Below are 9,080 nucleotides of genomic sequence, written 5' to 3' on the forward strand. Positions count from 1 at the left end.
GTTCCTCTACACCTCTCAGTGTCCTACCATTTAATGTGTATTCCCTCGCCTTGTTAGCCCTCCCCAAATGCATGACCTCAAACTTCTCCGGATCGAACTCCATTTGCCACAGTTGTAACCGATCGGCCCCTCTTTCCCCCCCCCCCCTTCCCCCCCCCCGCTGAGTGTCGTCCCCAACCCCCGGGGTCCAGCTGCCTCTACTTCGACCCCCACTATGTCCCGACGAGATTGCCCCCTCTCTGGGCTCGCCTCCAGCTGTTGGAAGGCGGTTTGAATCCCACTCGAAGGGCTGCCATCCCCTGGGAAACATGTTCACCCGTACAGGGTCTGAACCACCCCACCCCAAAACCCTCACATCGACCGGCCACAGCCCTGTCCCGACTGACGGTCAGAGGCGGGAGCCCCTCGGTCCCCATGGGGGGGGGGGGGTGGGGCGTGATTGACTGCTGAGGGAGCCCCACTCCGAGCTGGTGATGACTGCAGGTATTCAACTGCAATACGGCGGGGGAGCGGAGGGGGGGGGGGGCGGAATTGGACCCTGGAATAAAAGATGGGGGTCCCTTGAAGCTTCCCGCAAGGAAGAGCGAAGTGTTGGACATTTTCACCGTGGGGGAATCTATCTGCTACCTGTCTGTGGATGTTGCCTTCTGTCACCTGGAGTACTGCGTACAGTTTTGGTCTCCGTATTTAAGGAGGGATCATCATATCATCATCATAGGCAGTCCCTCGTGTCGAGGATGACTTGTTTCCACGCCAAAAAGGGATGAGTTCCTAGGTGTTTCAATGAAGGGTGGACCACATGTTGAAGGGTGGAAGATGCCTGTGGGTGGATTTGTTTAACGTGGGGTGACCGTTGCACACCAGCCACCACACGGGGCTTGACAGAGCGAGGTCTTGGTCCAGGGGCAAGGGTTAACCAGTTCGACTGGAGATCTGCTCTGCTGCACGGACCCACTGCGTACACACATATCGCAGTGTGGGCTGGGCCCATGCTGCCCCTGGGCCCTCGCCCCTTCTGGGCCCTAGACTCACGTCTCTCCTGGGCCCCGGTCACTTCCCCTTACAAACACTCGCCGCTCCTTCCCCCCTCCTGCTGTGCCTGCTCGCACTGTAACCAGCGAGCTGGCTTCCCAGCCATCGCCCTCCTGTAGTGGTATCCCACCGCACACTGTTCCCTCTGATGGCCCCGGCCTGCTAAGGAGGGATATACTTGCATTGAAGGCTGTCACGAGGTTGATTCCAGAGGTGAGGGGGTTGACTTTATGAAGGTAGGTTGAGTAGGTTGGGCCTATACACATTGGAGTTCAGAAGAATAAGAGGTGATCTTATTGAAACTTATAAGATAATGAGGGGGCTCGACAAGGTGGATGCAGAGAGGATGTTTCCACTGATGGGGGAGACTAGAACTAGGGGGCATGATCTTAGAATAAGGGGCCGCCCATTTAAAACTGAGATGAGGAGGAATTTCTTCTCTCAGAGGTTTGTAAATCTGTGGAATTCTCTGCCCCAGAGAGCTGTGGAGGCTGGGTCATTGAATATATTTAAGGTGGAGATAGACAGATTTTTGAGCGATAAGGGAGTGAAGGGATATGGGGAGCGGGCGGGGAAGTGGAGCTGAGTCCATGATCAGATCAGCCATAATCTTATTGAATGGCGGAGCAGGCTCGAGGGGCCGAATGGCCGACTCCTGCTCCTATTTCTAACGTTCTGATGTTCTGCAGCTGGCCCCCTGCCCCTGGGCCTCCAACCCACCCTCCCCTCTCTGCCCCGTCTCTCCCGGTCTCTGTATCTCACACCTGCCCGATCCCCCTCCCAACATTCCCCCTCATCCCGCCGTACAATCTGAAAGAGGTAACCATGCTTTCTGTCCCAATATACATTTTGCTTTTAAAAGAAAGAAACAATCTCCGGGCGGGTTTTAAGCCGCGGAGACGTGGTTGGGGCCTGAGCCACGGAAGGCCGGGAGTGGGTTTAATGAGGAGGCTGTGCTGGGCCAAGCTAGACCGGCAGTAGAATGCAGCCTGTACGTTTTCTAGACTTCTTTCATATTGTATCAGTACTGTTGGGCTAATTAAACATTTGAGGAATATTAAATAAAAACCTCGCTGCTCTTTATTGGCATCTCATCGCTCTGCCTCGGGTCCACCTCCGATCGCTGGCAGGAGAGAGGGAACTCAAAAAGGGGGCCCTGAGTGGGGGGGGGGGGGGGGGGGGGGTCGGGTCAGTGGGTCAGGTGCTGACCTGACCTTTCATCCTCGAGGGACCTGGGGTCAGATCCGGTTCCGGACACACAAGAGATTCAACAACAACAACTTGTATTTATATAGTGCCTTTAACGTAGTGAAACATCGTCACAGGAGTATTGATAGATAAAAATGTTGACATCGAGCCCCATAAGTAGAAATTAGGGCAGGTGACCAAAAGCTTGGCCAAAGAGGTCGGTTTTAAGGAGCATCTTGCTGGAGGAAAGAGAGGTAGAGAGGCGGAGAGGTTTAGGGAGGGAGTTCCAGAGCTTGGGGTCCAGGCAACAGAAGGCACGGCCACCGATGGTGGAGCGATTATAACCAGGGATGCTCAAGAGGGCAGAATTAGAGGAGCGCAGACATCTCGGGGGGTTGTGGGGCTGGAGGAGATAACAGAGATAGGGAGGGGCGAGGGCCATGGAGAGATTTGTAAACAAGGATGAGAATTTTGAAATCGATGTGTTGCCTAAACGGGAGCCAATGTAGGTCAGCGAGCACAGAGGGTGATGGGTGAGCGGGACTTGGTGTGAGTTCGGACACGGGGCAGTGAGCACAGGGGGTGATGGGTGAGTGGGACTTGGTGCGAGTTAGGACACGGGGCAGTGAGCACAGGGGGTGATGGGTGAGCGGGGCTTGGTGCGAGTTAGGACACGGGGCAGTGAGCACAGCGGGTGATGGGTGAGCGGGGCTTGGTGCGAGTTAGGACATGGGGCAGCGAGCACAGGGGGTGATGGGTGAGCGGGGCTTGGTGCGAGTTAGGACACGGGGCAGTGAGCACAGGGGGTGATGGGTGAGCGGGACTTGGTGCGAGTTAGGACACGGGGCAGTGAGCACAGGGGATGATGGGTGAGCGGGACTCGGTGCGAGTTAGGACATGGGGCAGCGAGCACAGGGGGTGATGGGTGAGCGGGGCTTGGTGCGAGTTAGGACACGGGGCAGTGAGCACAGGGGGTGATGGGTGAGCGGGACTTGGTGCGAGTTAGGACACGGGGCAGTGAGCACAGGGGATGATGGGTGAGCGGGACTTGGTGCGAGTTAGGACACGGGGCAGTGAGCACAGGGGGTGATGGGTGAGTGGGGCTTGGTGCGAGTTAGGACACGGGGCAGTGAGCACAGGGGGTGATGGGTGACCGGGACTCGGTGCGAGTTAGGACACGGGGCAGTGAGCACAGGGGGTGATGGGTGAGTGGGACTGGGTGCGAGTTAGGACACGGGGCAGCGAGCACAGTGGGTGATGGGTGAATGGGACTTGGTGCGAGTTAGGACACGGGGCAGTGAGCACAGGGGGTGATGGGTGAGCGGGACTCGGTGCGAGTTAGGACACGGGGCAGCGAGCACAGGGGGTGATGGGTGAGTGGGACTCGGTGCGAGTTAGGACACGGGGCAGCGAGCACAGGGGGTGATGGGTGAGCGGGACTTGGTGCGAGTTAGGACACGGGGCAGCGAGCACAGGGGGTGATGGGTGAGTGGGACTCGGTGCGAGTTAGGACACGGGGCAGCGAGCACAGGGGGTGATGGGTGAGCGGGACTTGGTGCGAGTTAGGACACGGGGCAGCAAGCACAGGGGGTGATGGGTGAGCGGGACTCGGTGCGAGTTAGGACACGGGGCAGCGAGCACAGGGGGTGATGGATGAGCGGGACTCGGTGCGAGTTAGGACACGGGGGCAGCGAGCAAAGGGGGGTGATGGGTGAGCGGGACTCGGTGCGAGTTAGGACACGGGGCAGTGAGCACAGGAGGCGATGGGTGAGCGGGACTGGGTGCGAGTTAGGACACGGGGCAGCCGAGTTTTGGATCACCTCTAGTTTACGTCAGGTAGAATGTGGGAGGCCGGCCAGGAGTGTGTTGGGATAGTCAAGTCTAGAGATAACAAAGGCATGGGTGAGGGCTTGAGCAGCAGATGAGCTGAGGCAGGGGTGGAGACGGGTGATGTTACGGAGGCGGTCTTAGTTACGTCGGAAGCTTTATGGTCGATATAAAAAATCAGCAAGCTGTTGAATCGTGGGGTTTTTAATTGAAAAGTGCACCCGAAACAGCACTCGACACAGCGAGTGAGCTGGGCCACTGTCTAACACTTGGGTTACCATGGAGACACTGAGGCCTCCCAGAAAAGGCTGCCCCACCTGCAACGCTGGAATTGCAGTGGGTTGAGTCATGCTGACCGCTCAAAAATCGAAGGCCGACACGCCAGTACCGAGGGAGCTCTGCGCCGTCAGAGGCACCGTCTTTCAGGTGAGATGTTAAAGCGAGGCCCCGCCTGCCCTCTTGGGCGGACGTAAAAGATTCCACGGCCAATATTGGAAGAAGAGCGGGGGTAGTTCTGCCCCAGTGTCCTGGGGCCCGATATTTATCGCTCAACCAACATCACTCAAAACAGTCGATCTGGTCAATTTATCACAGTGCTGTGTGCGGGAGCGTGCTGTGTGCGGGAGCGTGCTGTGTGCGGGAGCTTGCTGTGTGCGGGAGCGTGCTGTGTGCGGGAGCTTGCTGTGTGCGGGAGTGTGCGGGAGCGTGCTGTGTGCGGGAGCGTGCTGTGTGCGGGAGCGTGCTGTGTGCGGGAGCGTGCTGTGTGCGGGAGCGTGCTGTGTGCGGGAGCGTGCTGTGTGCGGGAGCTTGCTGTGTGCGGGAGCGTGCTGTGTGCGGGAGCTTGCTGTGTGCGGGAGTGTGCGGGAGCATGCTGTGTGCGGGAGCTTGCTGTGTGCGGGAGTGTGCGGGAGCGTGCTGTGTGCGGGAGCTTGCTGTGTGCGGGAGCTTGCTGTGTGCGGGAGTGTGCGGGAGCGTGCTGTGTGCGGGAGCGTGCTGTGTGCGGGAGCGTGCTGTGTGCGGGAGCGTGCTGTGTGCGGGAGCGTGCTGTGTGCGGGAGCGTGCTGTGTGCGGGAGCTTGCTGTGTGCGGGAGCTTGCTGTGTGCGGGAGCGTGCTGTGTGCGGGAGCTTGCTGTGTGCGGGAGTGTGCTGTGTGCGGGAGCGTGCTGTGTGCGGGAGTGTGCGGGAGCGTGCTGTGTGCGGGAGCGTGCTGTGTGCGGGAGCGTGCTGTGTGCGGGAGCGTGCTGTGTGCGGGAGCGTGCTGTGTGCGGGAGCGTGCTGTGTGCGGGTGTGTGCGGGAGCGTGCTGTGTGCGGGAGCGTGCTGTGTGCGGGAGCGTGCTGTGTGCGGGAGTGTGCGGGAGCGTGCTGTGTGCGGGAGCGTGCTGTGTGCGGGAGCGTGCTGTGTGCGGGAGCGTGCTGTGTGCGGGAGCTTGCTGTGTGCGGGAGCGTGCTGTGTGCGGGAGCGTGCTGTGTGCGGGAGCGTGCTGTGTGCGGGAGCGTGCTGTGTGCGGGAGCGTGCTGTGTGCGGGAGCTTGCTGTGTGCGGGAGCGTGCTGTGTGCGGGAGCGTGCTGTGTGCGGGAGCGTGCTGTGTGCGGGAGCGTGCTGTGTGCGGGAGCGTGCTGTGTGCGGGAGCGTGCTGTGTGCGGGAGCGTGCTGTGTGCGGGAGCGCGGGAGCGTGCTGTGTGCGGGAGCGTGCTGTGTGCGGGAGCGTGCTGTGTGCGGGAGCGTGCTGTGTGCGGGAGCGTGCTGTGTGCGGGAGCGTGCTGTGTGCGGGAGCTTGCTGTGTGCGGGAGCGTGCTGTGTGCGGGAGTGTGCGGGAGCGTGCTGTGTGCGAGAGCTTGCTGTGTGCGGGAGTTTGCTGTGTGCAGGAGCTTGCTGTGAGCAAATTGGCTGCTGCCTCTACTAGTTAACGACAGTGACTATACAAAATCCTCCATTTAAAGCTCCTGAGGCGGTGATCGTCACAGGCGGGCCCTCGAACCAGGATGACTTGCTTCCACATGTGTTCACAGATATTTCGATGAAGGACCCGATGTTCCAGCCCTGAACTCCAGTTGAGGGGGTGGAAGATGCCTGTGCGTGGACTTTTTAAAATCAGCCACCACACGGGCGCGACAGAGCTCGGCCTTTATCCAGTGGCAACGGTTGAACCAGGACAACTGGAGACCGGCCCTGCTGCACGGACCCAGTGCGCACACATATCGCACAGTGTGGGCTGGGCCCTTGCTGCCCCTGGGCCCTCGGCTCTTCAAGGCCAATCTTTCCAATTCTTTGTCAAATCACAAACGCCAGAGGTCACCTTGCACACATCAAGGATCACTCTGCGCCAATGCTCTTAGCCAAAAGGCCGAGAGCCACTGCACCGTTCCTGGAAGTACTGCAATACCAGGTTCGTGCCATGGAGGTGGATGGGTCAGGCCCCCCACACACCTCCGTGGAGGTGGATGGGTCAATCCACCCCACCCACCTCCTATTTCCAAAAAGCATAGGAGAACCACCTTCCTGATCCAGGGAGAACCACTTTGGGGTCATGGTTACTCCCCTGTCAGGTCAGTTACGCATGATCTTAGCCAAAAGGCCGAGAAGCGATTCTTCAAGGCCCCCGTACCCTCATTCGCCGCACCTTCACCCACAGTGTTCCGGGGCCCAGCGCTCCAGCTCTATTTATAGCCCCGACCTGCCGTGGTGTTCTCACACAGGTCGGGGCGGCCCACTCAAACTAAGTGACAACTGAAACACACCAGTAAGTTGACATCAAAAAGATGTCCTGAGTAACAAGGAACAACGCATTTTAATAATGTTTATTAAAAGTAGGTTCACACAGCTACAGCAAGCAATTTTAAATGGTGCATTCATACTGTGCATCTCATTACTGCAGAGTCGGTTCCCTGGTATAATTACAACGTGAGTTTGGAATTTTTTGCTGGGTGTGAGACAATCTGCAGGAAATAGTCTTGTGCTACTGCAGCTTCACAACCAGCTTGATGCAATATTTTTTAAAATTTAAGTTTGAAACAAATTGGGGCAGTCAGTCCATTGAAAGACACTGCTGAAATACAAGTTCTTTCTTTCGATCGGTGCAGTCAGTCAGGTGAAGGATCTATCAATGAGGATATGGGAAGGCAACATTCAATCCCAGCAGGAAGCAGGAATAGAGCTAGAAACATAGAAAATAGGAGCAGGAGTCGGCCATTCGGCCCCTCGAGCCTGCACCGGCATTTAATACGATCATGGCTGATCTTCGACCTCAACTCCACTTTCCCGCTCGAGGGGGAGTAACTGGTTCTCCGCAGGGAACAAGGATAGAGTTCGAGGTGGGGGGGGGGGGGGTAAATGGGTCCCAGCAGGGAACAGGAATAGAACATGAGCAATAGGTGCAGGTGCAGGCCATTCGGCCCCTCGAGCCTGCTCCGCCATTTAATACGATCATGGCTGATCTTCGACCTCAACTCCACTTTCCCGCACTATCCCCATATCCCTTCATTACCTTAACGGCCAAAAATCTATCCATCTCGGTCTTGAATATATTCAAAGACTTGAGCCTCCACAGCCCTCTGGGGCAGAGAATTCCAAAGAAGCACAACTCTGAGTGAAGGCATTTCTCCTCATCTCAGTCCTAAATAGCTGACCTCTTATCCTAAGACTGTGACCCCTCCAGACTCCAGAGAATATAGGCCCATTCTACTCAATAAAGCTGTGGTTATGTTTGTGGGGGCGGGGGGGGGGGTCGGGAAGGAAGCACAAAGGGAAATGGGTGTGGGTCTGGGCCTGTGATGATTGGTCTCCAACAACCACAACCATCTGCCTTTGTGACATGGGTGTCCTTGGTGCTCCATCACTGCAGGCGTTCCTCAGGGCAGTGTCCTCGGCCCAACCAGCTTCAGCTGCTTCATCAATGACCTTCCCTCCATCATAGGGTCAGAAGTGGGGATGTTCGCTGCACAGTGTTCAGTTCCATTCTCAACGCCTCCGATAATGGAGCGGTCCGTGCCCACATGCAGCAAGACCTGGACAACATTCAGGCTTGGGCTGATAAGTGGCAAGTAACATCCGCGCCACACAAGTGCCAGGCAATGACCATCTCCAACAAGCGAGAGTCTTACCACCGCCACTTGACATTCAACGGCATTCCCATCGCCGAATCCCCCACCGTCAACATCCTGGGGGTCACCATTGACCAGAAACTTAACTGGACCAGCCATAAATACTGTGGCTACAGGAGCGGATCAGAGGCTGGGTATTCTGCGGTGAGTGTCTCTCCTCCCGACTCCCCAAAGCCTTTCCACCATCTACAAGACGCAAGTCAGGAGTGTGATGGAACACTCCCCACTTGCCTGGATGAGTTCAGCTCCAACAACACTCGAGAAGCTCGACACCATCCAGGACAAAGCAGGCCGCTCGATCGACACGCTCCCCACCACCTTCAACACTCACTCCCTCCACCACCGGCGCACCGTGGCTGCAGTGTGCACCGTCTACAAGATGCACTGCAGCAACTCGCCAAGGCTTCTTCGGCAGCACCTCCCAAACCCGCGACCTCTACCACCTAGAAAATCCTGGAACTCCCTCCCTAACAGCACTGTGGGAGCACCTTCACCACACGGACTGCAGCGGTTCAAGAAGGCGGATCACCACCACCTTCTCCAGGGGCAATTAGGGATGGCCAATAAATTCCGGCCTTGCCAGCGGCGCCCACATCCCCAGGACAATTTTTACGGTAAAGCAGAGTAAAGCTCCCATAACACTGTCCCATCAAACACTCCCAGGGCAGGTACAGCACGGGTTAGATACAGAGTAAAGCTCCCTCTACACTGTCCCATCAAACACTCCCAGGGCAGGTACAGCACGGGTTAGATACAGAGTAAAGCTCCCTCTACACTGTCCCATCAAACACTCCCGGGGCAGGTACAGCACGGGGTTAGATACAGAGTAAAGCTCCCTCTGCACTGTCCCATCAAACACTCCCAGGGCAGGTACAGCACGGGTTAGACAGATAAAGATAGACACAGATGCAGGGAGAGAGAGAAGGAGGGA

General features: G+C 57.4%; 1 pseudogene; it reads right to left on the bottom strand.

The window, feature by feature from the left end:
• Positions 1–6,398: 6,398 nt before the first annotated feature.
• LOC139235744 (U2 spliceosomal RNA) lies at positions 6,399–6,636 on the bottom strand (annotated as a pseudogene).
• Positions 6,637–9,080: the final 2,444 nt, after the last annotated feature.

The sequence above is a fragment of the Pristiophorus japonicus genome, chromosome 23 (assembly GCF_044704955.1).
Source record: "Pristiophorus japonicus isolate sPriJap1 chromosome 23, sPriJap1.hap1, whole genome shotgun sequence".
Classification (NCBI taxonomy): Eukaryota; Metazoa; Chordata; class Chondrichthyes; family Pristiophoridae; genus Pristiophorus; species Pristiophorus japonicus.